The sequence below is a fragment of the Hylobates moloch genome, unplaced genomic scaffold (assembly GCF_009828535.3).
Source record: "Hylobates moloch isolate HMO894 unplaced genomic scaffold, HMol_V3 SCAFFOLD_19, whole genome shotgun sequence".
NCBI classification, from domain to species: domain Eukaryota; kingdom Metazoa; phylum Chordata; class Mammalia; order Primates; family Hylobatidae; genus Hylobates; species Hylobates moloch.
In genome coordinates, this window is record NW_026652294.1 from 49,608,048 (window position 1) to 49,620,535 (window position 12,488).

The 12,488-nt window shown below is 39.9% G+C and overlaps 1 protein-coding gene across 8 annotated transcripts in view; it reads right to left on the bottom strand.

The window, feature by feature from the left end:
- TLK2 (tousled like kinase 2) overlaps positions 1-12,488 on the bottom strand; it is a 137,993-nt gene that overhangs the window by 66,743 nt on the left and 58,762 nt on the right. The window lies entirely within an intron of this gene.

Below are 12,488 nucleotides of genomic sequence, written 5' to 3' on the forward strand. Positions count from 1 at the left end.
TTTTTATTTTTATTTTTTTACTTTTTTTTTTTTTTTTTTTGAAGTTGGGGTTTACTTTTTCCGGCTCACTGCAAGCTCTGCCTCCCAGGTTCACGCCATTCTCCTGACTCAGCCTCCCGAGTAGCTGGGATTACAGGCGCCCGCCACCACTCCCAGCTAATTTTTTGTATTTTTTTTTTAGTAGAGACGGGGTTTTCACTGTGTTAGCCAGGATGGTCTTGATCTCCTGACCTCATGATCCGCCCACTTCAGCCTCCCAAAGTGCTGGGATTACAGGCGTGAGCCACCGCGCCCGGCCCTACAATGTGTTTCTATACAAATGACTGTTTGAACTATATTTATAATAAGAACGAATAAGAATCAAATGATTAGACTGGGCGCAGTGGCTCACGCCTGTAATCCTAGCACTTTGGGAGGCCGAGGTGGGCGGATCATGAGGTCAGGAGTTCAAGACCAGCCTGGCCAACATGGTGAAACCCCGTCTCTACTAAACATACAAAAAAAATAATCTGGGCGTAGGGGCGGGTGCCTATAATCCCAGCTACTCGGGAGGCTGAGGCAAGAGAATTGCTTTAACCCAGGAGGCGGAGGTTGCAGTGAGCCGAGATCATGCCACTGCACTCCAGCCAGGGGGACAGAGCAAGACTCCATCTCAAAAAAAAAAAAAAAAAAAGAAAACAATCAAATGATTAAAAGACACTTCTACAGATTTCTAGATATATGGTATATTGGTTTAAATATGCTTATATCTGATTCTAAGTTTTCTTCCAGCAAACTGAGGGTGTTAGAAAGTGATTTAGTGAGATATTTCTAAATTAAAGCTCACATAGGGCCGGGTGCAGTGGCTCATGCCTGTAATCCTGTCACTTTGGGAGGCCAGGGAAGGCAGATCACGAGGTCAGGAGTTCAAGACCAGCCTGGCCAATATGGTGAAACCACGTCTCTACTAAAAATATAAAAAATTAGCCAGGTGTGGTGATGCACGCCTGTAGTCCCAGCTACTCGGGAGGCTGAGGCAGGAGAATCACTTGAACCTGGCAGGCAGAGGATGTAGTGAGTTGAGTCACCACTGCACTCCAGCCTGGGTGACAGAGTGAGACTCCGACTCAAAAAAATAAAAATAAAAATAAAAAAGACACACACACACACACACACACACACACATATATATATATGGCCCAATGATAAGTAAAATGCAAAAGTTAACTGAGGAAGTAGGCAGTTAGGAAGTTCAAAGTGTGTGCACTTAACTTCCGTGGAATACCATAAACAAAAAACAGTGTGCGCACTTTCCTTAACACCATGCTGCAGTATAAGCATTTCTGCTCCAGTACACTAGAAGGGGAAAGAAAAGCCTCAAACACTTAAAGCACGTTCCAAAGGACTTTAAATACCCATAATGCAAGTTCTGAATATAATACAAACAATGAGATACCATCAGAGAAATAGAGAAGACAAAGGGGAATCATAGACTATCTAAGGTTAGCATTTATTCCTATGCAGCAAATATACCCCTCCACTGGTTATTGATCATCAGCCTACCTGGGTCTGTCTGTGCTGGATAGAGATCTGCTTTTGGGAGTTGTAGGAATGGCTCTGTGTTGCCAGATCCCATAGAAGAGGGATCTAAAAGGCCCTTTGCAGATTTCTTGATATATGGTATATGGGTTTAAATATGCTTATTTCTGATTCTAAGTTGTCCTCCAGCAAACTAAGGGTGTTAGAAAGTGATTGTGATGTTTCCAAATTAAAGCTTTCTGTAAAAGTACACATATAAATAGCTCATTGATAAGTAAAAATGCAAAAGTTAACTGAGGAAGTAGGCAGTTAGGAAATTCCTCAGTTGGGAAGCAGAAAATCCTCATGAAAATGAAAACAATGTTTTCAAAAGGTAAAAGGTACTACACAATATAGGGAATTCATGTGACAATGCTCAGATCCGTTAGAGAAAAAAATGCTGTAAATCTAGAAATGCAAAACTGGAAAACAAAGAGACTATGTTACCAAAAAGAAAAAAAAAAAGTCCATGCCAACAACCTATATTAATCACTCTAATCCCTCATTCAGCTAAGCTAAATACATTTTCAAGACAACCCCAACAGCACAAAAGGAAAAATCCAAGATGAAAAAACAATACCTAATCATAGAGTTAAAACAGATAATTGAATAAACAACTCTAAAAGTAAAGTATCAGTTTAGCCCTTGATTTTCAATATTTTATAGTATGAAATGACAAACTGCTTTGGTTCATTTCATAAACTGAAACTCTGCATTTAGATAACTGTATTAAAGGGTCTTATGAAAAAAATAAAATAGGTTCAGAGAAGATCAAAAGGATACTGTAGCTACAAAAATTTAAAAAGTAAAGAACATGAATAATTAAATTGACAAAATAAGATTATCAAAGTTTAAAAATTTAATAGGTGGGTTAAATATCAAAATGGACACAGCTGAATACACAGCCAGTAACCTAAAAGACAATGTCAAGAAAATCTCCCAGAAGAGGCCGGGTGCAGTGTCTCACGCCTGTAATCCCAGCACTTTGGGAGGCCGAGGCGGGTGGATCACCTGAGGTCAGGAGTTCGAGACCAGCCTGGCCAACATGGTGAAACCCCCGTCTCTACTAAAAATATTTTTAAAAATTAGCTGGGTGTGGTGGTATGTGCCTATAGTCCCAGCTACTCGGGAGGCTGAGGCAGGAGAATTGCTTGAACCCGGGTGGCAGAGGTTGCAGTGAGGCAAGATCGTGCCACTGCACTCCAGCCTGGGTGACAGGGCAAGACTCAGTCTCAAAAAAAAAAAAAAAGAAAATAAGAAAATCTCCCAGAAGATAAAACAAAAGGTTAAATGGAGCACAAAAGAAAAGAAACATGAATAGCACAGAGACCCTGAAACTATCTAATGGCTTTCTAGAGTAAAGAACAGAGGAAATGAAATAATCAAAGAAACAGTAAAACAAAATTTCTCTGAAATAAAAAACCCTTTCCATTATTTAAAAAAAAAAAAACACAAAAAACAATCACCAAACTCAGAATAGGGAACTTTCTCAGCCAGGTGCAGTGGCTCACGCCTATAATCATAGTACTTTGGGAGGCCAAGGCGAGCTGATAGCTTGAGCTCAGGAGTTCCAGACCAGCCTGGCCAACGTGGCAAAACCCTGTCTCTACAAAAGAAATCAGGGCATGGTGTGATGGCTCATGCCTGTAATCCCAGCATTCGGGGAGGCCAAGGCGGGCAGATCACTTGAGGTCAGGAGTTCAAGACCAGCCTAGCCAACATGGTGAAACTCCGTCTCTACTAAAGATACAAAAATTAGCCAGGCATAGCGGTGTGCGCCTGTAATCCCAGCTACTCAGAAGGCTGAGGCAGGAGAATTGCTTGAATCCAGGAGGCAGAGGTTGCACTGAACCGAGATCCATGCCACCGCACTCCAGCCTCAGTGACAAAGGAAGACTTTGCTCAAAAAACAAACAAAACAAACAAACAAACAAACAAAAAATCAGCCGGGCATGGTGGCACGCACCTGTAGTCCCAGCTATTTGGTGAGGCTGAGGTGGGAGGATGGCTTGGGCCCAAGCAGTTGAGGCTGTAGTGAGCCACAATCAGGCCACTGCACTCCAACAGCCTGGGTGACAAAATGAGACCCTGTCTTTAAAAAAAAAAAAAAAAAAAAAGAGAGGAACTTTCTTAACCAAAAAAATGACCACCTCTGAAAAACATACAGTAAACATGCTACTTTTTCTCTTTTTTTTTGAGACAGTCTCTCGCTCTGTCACCCAGGCTGGAGTGCAGTGGCACAATCTCAGCTCACTGCAACCTCTGTCTCCTGGGTTCAAGCAATTCTCCTGCCTCAGCCTCCCAAATAACTGGGATTATAGGTGCACACCACCACGCCTGGCTAATGTAATATTTATTTTTAAAGACCTCACATTTCCCTTAAAAATCATGAACAAGAAAGACAACGATGTCCCAGAAAAACTGGATGATACCTTTTTAACCTTAGCTAATATGTTTACACACAGAATTTTCTTTACAATTAACGTTTGAAAACTTGCTTAAACCTTTAAAACAATCCCAGCACTTTGGGAAGCTGAGGTGAGTGAATCACAAGATCAGGAGTTCAAGACCAGCCTGGTCAACATGGTGAAACCCCATCTCTACTAAAAATACAAAAAATTAGTTGGGTGTAGTGGCAGGCGCCTATAATCCCAGCTACTCGGGAGGCTGAGGCAGGAGAATCGCTTGAACCCGGGAGGCGGAGGTTGCAGTGAGCTGAGATCGCACCACTGCACTCCAGCCTAGGTGAAAGAGCAAGACCCGATCATGATAGATCAACATACAAAAATCAATTGTATTCCTATACTCTGGCAATGAGCAATCTGAAAATAAAACTAAGAAAACTATTCCATTTGCAATAGCGTAAAAAGAATAAATATTTCGGAATAATTTTAACAAAAGAAATATAGGACTACATATTGCAAGTTGCAAAACATTGTTGAAAGAAATCAAAGGGTCCTAAATAGATATTTTGTGTTCATGGACTGAAAGACTTAATACTGTTAAAAAGGCAATACTTCTCAAATTGATCTACGGATTCAACAGAATTGCTATCAAATCCTATCTGGTTTATTTATAGAAACTGAAAGGCTGATCTTAAAAATCATAGGGAAATGCAAGAGATCCCAAACAGCCAATACAATCTTGAAACCCAACAAAGTTGGAAGGCTCGCACTTGCCAATTTCAAGACTTATTACAAAGCTACAGTTATTCAGACAGTGTGGTCCTGGCATAAAGACAGGTGATATGGTTTGGCTCTGTGTCCCCACCCAAATTTCATGTCAAATTGTACTCATATGTCAGGAGAAGGGTCTGGTGGGAGCTGATTGGATCATGAGGGCATATTTCCCGCTTGCTGTTCTCATGATAGTGAGTGAGTTCTCACGAGATCTGATGGTTTAAAAGTGCATGGCACTTTCCCTTTCACTCTCTCACTCTCTTTCCTGAGAAGAAGGTGCTTGCTTCTCCTTAACCTTCTCCCATGATTGTAAGTTTCCTGAGGCCTCCCAGTCATGCTTCCTGTTAAGCCTGCAGAACTGTGAGTTAATTAAATCTCTTTTCTTCATAAATTACCCAGTCTCAGGTAGTTCTTTGTAGCAGTGTGAGAATGGGCTAATATAACAAACATACAGATGGAGCAGGATTCAGAGTCCATAAATAAACCCCTTGCTGTAAGTCAGTTGATTTTTGAAAATGGTGCCGACGGTTCAATGGTAAAAGCACAGTATTTTCAACAAATGGTGCTGGGACAATAGGATATACACATGCAAAAAAAATGAAGTTGGAACTCCTTCCTCATACCACACAGAAAAATTAACACAAGACGGAAAAAAGATCTAAATATAAGAGCTAAAAGTATAAAACACATAGAAGAAAATATAAGAGTAAATTTTCTTGACTTTAGGTTAGGTGAAGCCTTGGCTACAACACTAAAAGCATAAGCAACAAAAGAAAAAAACAGATAAATTGAACTTTTCTCAAAATTAAAAACTTCTGTGCTTCGCAGGACACCGTCAAGAAGTAAACTGACCACCCACAGAATAGAAAACCTTTACCAATCATATAGTTGACAAAGATCTAATATTCAGAATATATAAAGAATGCTTAGAACTTAACAATGAAGGCAACACTATTAAAAAATGGGTAAAGGATTTGAATAGTGATCTCTCCAAAGAAGATGCACAAAAGCCCAATTAGCAAATGAAAAAATGCTCAACATCACCAGTTTTTTGGGGAATGCAAATCAAAACCACAATGAGATGCCACTTTACACCCACTAGGATGGCTATAATGAAAAAGAGAGACAATAGCAAGGACATGGAGAAATTGGAATGTACTACTGCGGGGAATGTAAAATGGTGCAGCTGCTGTGGAAGAGTCTGGCAGTTCCTCAAAAACAGTTACCATATGACCTGGCAATTTCACTCTCCAGCATATATCCAAAAGAAACGAAAACGTATGTCTACACAAAGTCTTATACATGAATGTTCATAGCAACATCATTCATAATAGCCAAAAGTGGAAACAGCCTAAATGTCCATCAACTGGTAAAAGGATAAAGCCGTGAACAACTGGCACCAAAAAAGAATGATTCTCTTTACTGATGTACACCCATGAAAATCCATGAAGCCATGATAATCAAAGAAGAGAAAGCTATTTGTCACCATTTGGCACAGCTATCGAACAACTCCCTACTTTAAAAGTTAAAAAAATGTAAAAGCCTCATTAGTAATCAAAAGGAAAGAACTAAGCATTTAGCCTGTTCTTTCTAGCAGAACTGTATGTCAGTGTAGAGCAACAGGCGCAGATGATGAGAACAAAGTTCTATTTTATAGATGCTAATAGATATGTTATAATGTTAATTTCACTATCTAGCAAAATGTTAACACACGTTTTTTAAAAATGCCTATTTAATTATTTAGAGATAGGAGGTCAAGATTTCTGAATTGTATTTTAAAACACTTTGGCATAAAAAAAGCAAACTACTTTTTTAAAAAAGCAAGTTTTGAAGAACATCTGCATAATGTTAAAAGACACAAGTTTTAAGGAAACAACAGACTTGCCATTAAGGGAAAAAAAGATCCAGTAGACCTTGACGACTAGAACTGTTTCAATCTAAACTAATTCAATGTCTCTCTTCTTTTCAGTGAGTCCAGTAAAATCATTTGGTTTTGCAATGCCCAACAATGAAACAATCATAATATTGTAAATGTTCCTTGTTTTCAAGTCTTGGAATAATTTACAAAGCAGAAAAGACTCAATTGTAGTTAAAATAACAAACTAAATATCAAACACTCATACTGTAACATAACTAAACAACTGAAAAAGAAAGAAAGACTGGGTGAAAGTTATGTTAAATTTGTCTTTCATAATGAGGAGTAAATAGATCTTACTTAAAGTTGATTAAATAAGGCCAGGTACAGTGGCTCAAGCCTGTAATCCCCACACTTTGAGAGGCCAAGGCAGGAGGATGGTTCAAGACCAGCCTAGGCAACACAGTGGGACCCTGTCTCTACCAATAAATAAATAAATAAATAAATAAGATTAAATAAGGAACATATTATTTGACATTAAGATGGTAATCATTAGAAAATCCAAAACACAAACTGTTAACAGTAGTTATCTCTCTGAGAAATCCAAGGGAAGAATTGTACTCTTCTCCATCTCCTCAATTTCTTGTGGGTCATGTGCATGTTCTATTTTTATAATTTAGGAAATTATTTGCTTATGATTTTCCCTGACGACATTCTCACCAATAGAGAAGGAAATGACCTTTTTCTAATCCCTCTACATCTCCCTTCTTCCTGGATCTTTATGTATGTTGCAATGTCATAAAGTTAAAAGTAAGAGGTCAGCTCAGATATCTTATTCTCTAGCCTGATATATATTGTCTTTGTACAGATAGTCTTCATACTGGGAGCTAGTGTGGTGGTACAGAATGAGCACTAGACTGTGAGTCCAAATACTAATTTTTTTTTTCTTTGAGACTGAGTCTCACTTTGTCACTCAGGCTGGAGTGCAGTGGTGCAATCTCTAGTTGCAGCTACTCTGGAAACTGAGGCAAGAGAATTGCTTGAACCCAGAAGTTCCAAGGCTACAGTATGCTATAATGCTATGATTGCACCTGTGAATGGCCACTGTACCCCAGCCTGGGCAACATAGCGAGACCTCTCTCTTAAATATAAAACCTTAAATTTCCTATGTTAAAACATAGAATTATGTAATAATTTTAAACATTTAAAAGATCAAATTCTTAATATTCTGCCACCTGCTATTTTTATCAACACATATTTAGAAATCTTTCACTGGTGTATATACAGCTACCTCACTTCTTTTGTCAGCTGGATAGCATTCCACTGTACAAATGTATTACAATTCATTTAACCAGTCCCTCTATAAAGAATGCTTTTACTAACTCATGCAACACTGAGTGCCTATTAGAGCAGGTCCCGTTCTGGGCATTGGGGATACACAAGTGAACAAAGCAAAGTCCTTGACCTGATGAAGCTTACATTCCAGTGGGGGAAAGTCAGACAAAAGTCCATCAAAGTACTTCAGCTGGTGCAGACTAAGGAGAAAAACAACGCAAAGCCTAGGAGCTCAATAACAGGTGGGGTGGGTGGGGAGATGTTGCTATTTTATAGTGTGGCCAGGGTAGGCCTCTCTAATAGGGTAAATATAAGCAGAAACCAGAGGGAACTGAGAGAGCGGGGCATGATGATATATGGGTGAAGAATGTTAGGGCAAAGGCAACAGCCAACACAAAGGCCACAAGGTGAGAGCATCACTGAGAGAGAGTATTTGAGAAAAGAAGGTGGCTAGTGTGCATGGAATCTGATAAGAAAGGAAAATAGTAGTAAAACATGTCAGGGTGGAGGAAAACAAACCATGCAGGGCCACTTTAAGGACTTTTCAACAGGGGAGTGGCATGACTGGACTTATGTTTCAACACAATCACTCTGCTTTGTTAAGAACAGATTAAAAGAAAACAAAGGTCAAAGCAATGGGTCCAGTTATCTCAGTGGGAGACAATGGTTTAAGTTGGAGTGGCAGTAGTGAAGAGAATTAGAAGTGGTAAAATTCTGAACATAGGCCGGATGCAGTGGCTCATGCCTGTAATCTCAGCACTTTGGGAGGCCAAGGTGGGTGGATCACCTGAGGTTAGGAGTTCAAGATCAGCCTGGCCAACATGGTGAAACCCCATCTCTACTAAAAATACAAAAATCAGCTGGGTATGGTGGTATGCGCCTGTAATCCCAGTTACTTGGGAGGCTGAGGCAGGAGAACCAGCTTGAACCTGGGAGGTGGAAGTTGCTGTGAGCCCAGATTGCACCACTACACTCCAGCCTGGGTAACAAAGCAAGGCTCTGTCTCAAAAAAAAAAAAAAAATTCTGAACATATTTTGAAGGTAAAATCAATAAACTTTACTGATAGATTTAGATTTGGCATGTAATATAAAAAGAAGAGAAAGACAAGAATGACTCCAAGGATTTTAGCTGTAACAATTAGAAGGAGAAAAGTTGACAGTTATTGAGATGTAGAAGGCTGTGGAGGTCAGGCATAGTGGCCCACACCTAAAATCCCAGCACTTTGGGAGGCCAAAGTGGGAGGATTACTTGAGTTCAGGTGTTCGAGAACAGCCTAGGTAACACACTAATACCCTGTCTCTATTTAAAAAAAAAAAAGAAAGAAGAAAGAAGAAAGAAGAAAGGAGAAAGAAGAAAATAGAAGAAGAGGAGGAAGAGGAGGAGGAGGAGGAGGAGGAGAAAGGTGGCTGTAGGAGAAATGAGTTTCAGGTGGGGAACAGAAGGAAGAGTTCAGTTTTGAACATGTTAAATTTGATATGTTTGTTAGACATAAAAAGGAAATGACTGGAGGCAACTGACACAGGCCTGAAATTCAGGGCAGAGCTCTGGGCTAGACGCATAAACTTGGAAGTCCTCTGCACATAGGAGTTAAGTTTTAATAACAAAGGAACTAGATGAGATTAAGAAGGCTGGGTGTGGTGGCTCCTGTCTGTAATCCCAGAACTTTGGGGAGGCCGAGGCGGGAGGATCACTTGAGGTCAGGAGTTTGAGACCAGCCTGGACAACATGGCAAAACTGTCTCTACTAAAAACAAAAATCATCCAGGCATGGTAGCAGACGCCTGTACTCCCAGCTACTTGGGAGGCTGAGGTGGGGAAATCACCTGAGCCCAGGAGATGGAGGTTGGAGTGAGCTGAGATTGCACCACTGCACTCCAGCCTGGGCAACAGAGTGAGACCCTGTCTCAATTGAAAAAAAAAAAAAAAAAGAGAGAGAGGGAGGTTAAGAAGAAAATGAAGGTAGATAAATGAGTCTGAAGACAGAGCCCTGGAACACTCTAATGTTCAGAGATAGAGGATGTGAGAAAAATCGAATGGAAGCCGAGTGAAGACTGTATGCTTAGAGAAGAAAGAAGTGATCAACAGTCGCTAATGAATTACGTCAGATGAGTTCTGATGCAAAGGTCATTATCCTCTGAAATACTGGAAGGGAAACTGCTTCCAGATTTTTTGCAACGATAAACAATACCTCAATAAATATCTTTGTGTAATTTTATGGGAATGGAATTTCTGGACCCAAGGATATGTAAACTTAACATTGAGATACATTACCAAGTTGTCCACATGACTTCAACAATTTATAGACAGAATAAAACTGAATGTATCTCTAAACCATCACCTACACCAGAACTATCAAATTTATTAATCCTTGCCAATTTGCTAGGTCAAAAATGTTATCTTGTTTTATTTTGCACTTCTCTATGGCCAAAATTGAGCGTTATTTCATGTTATTAGCCACTTGCTTTCTTTTCAAAAACAGTCTTTGCCTACTTTTCTAGGAATCTGCTTTCCTTTGCTGATTTACAATTGTTGTATATTAATACTAACTCTTTTACTATTTTCTTTCCTTATACTACTAAGCTTATATGCTGGCTGGCACTGCTGAGAAGCAAAGAGAAACAAACTGTACCAGAGCATTTAGACTTTTGGTTTTCATACTGTTTCCATGTTCCTTCTTCATACATGATCATTTTGTTATTCGTCTCTGCCACCTCTTTCCACATGAGAACAACGTGGCTACAGCATCTGCTACTCCTCTGATAGCAGACTGTGTCAGCTGATAGGACTGAGTCCTTCACGTGCATCCACCACAAGCCTGCATAACCATACTTTTTACAGAAGATGAAAAGGAGAACAAGTTCTTGCTGACCAAATCTTGTGTATTTAACTATGTGCTCAATACACGGTGGGCACTCAGTACGTATTTGTGGAGTAAACAAAGGGAACTCCTCTCAAGTGAAAAAGAGGTCATTTAATTGCCTTAAAAATGACCAAAAGACAAATAACTCCCTAATTATCCAAGGTTTTTCCTGGAAAAGCAAGATCCAAGATAAAGATTTAACAAAGGCTGGGTGCGGTGGCTCATGCCTGTAATCCCAGCACTTTGGGAGGCCGAGGTGGGCAGATCACGAGGTCAGGAGATTGAGACCATCCTGGCTAACATGGTGAAACCCCATCTCTAATAAAAATACAAAAAATTAGCCGGGCATGGTGGTGGGTGCCTGTAGTCCCAGCTACTCGGGAGGCTGAGGCAGGAGAATGGCATAAACCCGGGAGGCAGAGCTTGCAGTGAGCCGAGATCACACCACTGCACTCCAGCCTGGGCGACAGAACCAGACTCCGTCTAAAACAAACAAACAAACAAACAAAAAAAACAAATATTTAACAAACGTAAGTGTATGATAAACATTAACAATCTTGAAATGTGTGAATGACACACGTACATTCTTTAGAACAATACTATAGCATACTGCATTCTCAAAGAAACTATTCCATACTGCTGTCAGTCCCTCTCACAATATTATATAGGTCAATTCTCCCATTTTTAAAGTATGTATATTTCCTTTGTTACCTGGGGATAGGACTATACTGTCTTCACACAAGAAGTTTCCCCATTCCTTTGATGATTAAAGATCAAAACACTTCTAACATTAAACACTGAAATAAAAGTGGGCTCTACATACATTTAAGTAAGATTAATAAAAACAAGTAAGATAATGATTTATCTGTTTATTCCAGTACAGAGTGGTGAATAGCCAGAGCCTATCCCAGGCAGCTCAGGGTGCAAGCAGAAACCAGACCTGGACAGGAAGCCATTCTGTTGCACACACACACCCACACTCACTCAGACTGGGACTCCGTAGACACACCAATGAACCTAATGCACACATCTCTGGGATACGGGAGGAAACCAGAGTGCCCTAAGGAAACCCACACAGACATGGGGAAAACATGCAAACTCCACACAGGCAGTGGCGTCAGCTCACAGTGTCTAATTAACACTATCACGAAACCATGTTGAATGAAATGACGTTATTCAAGGAGCATTGTATCTCTTTCTTAAGGTAAAGCTATCATAACTATGAGAAAACATTCCACATCATGCACAATAGTTTGCTATCTGGTTAACTGTTTTATTATTTCTATTTCCTTTTCTTAAGACACCCACTATTTTCAGCATCTTTTTGAACACAGTTGGTGGAGTGTGGATTGAAGACTTAATAGATACCATAGGGCAAATAAACAGGAAACTTAGATTATAACTGGACAAAAATGAACCAGTAAGAGGGACAAAATTTGGATGAGTGGTGACTTAGTTCTGAAAGATGCCCCCGAAAGTGGAATAGGAATAGGGTGACAGGGCTTTCTGTTACTCTGGCACCCTTGGCAAAAAACAGGTGACCCGGTAGGGCCCAGAAACCAGGAAAAGTAACATTTGGTTCAAATTGCACTCATAGCGCCTTATGAAATGAGGTCAAACTTTCATAATACTTAAATTCTTGTTCTTCAAAGATAGAGAAAGAAGTAAGCTGAAAGGAGCAAACAGGTAGCCAAATATTCCT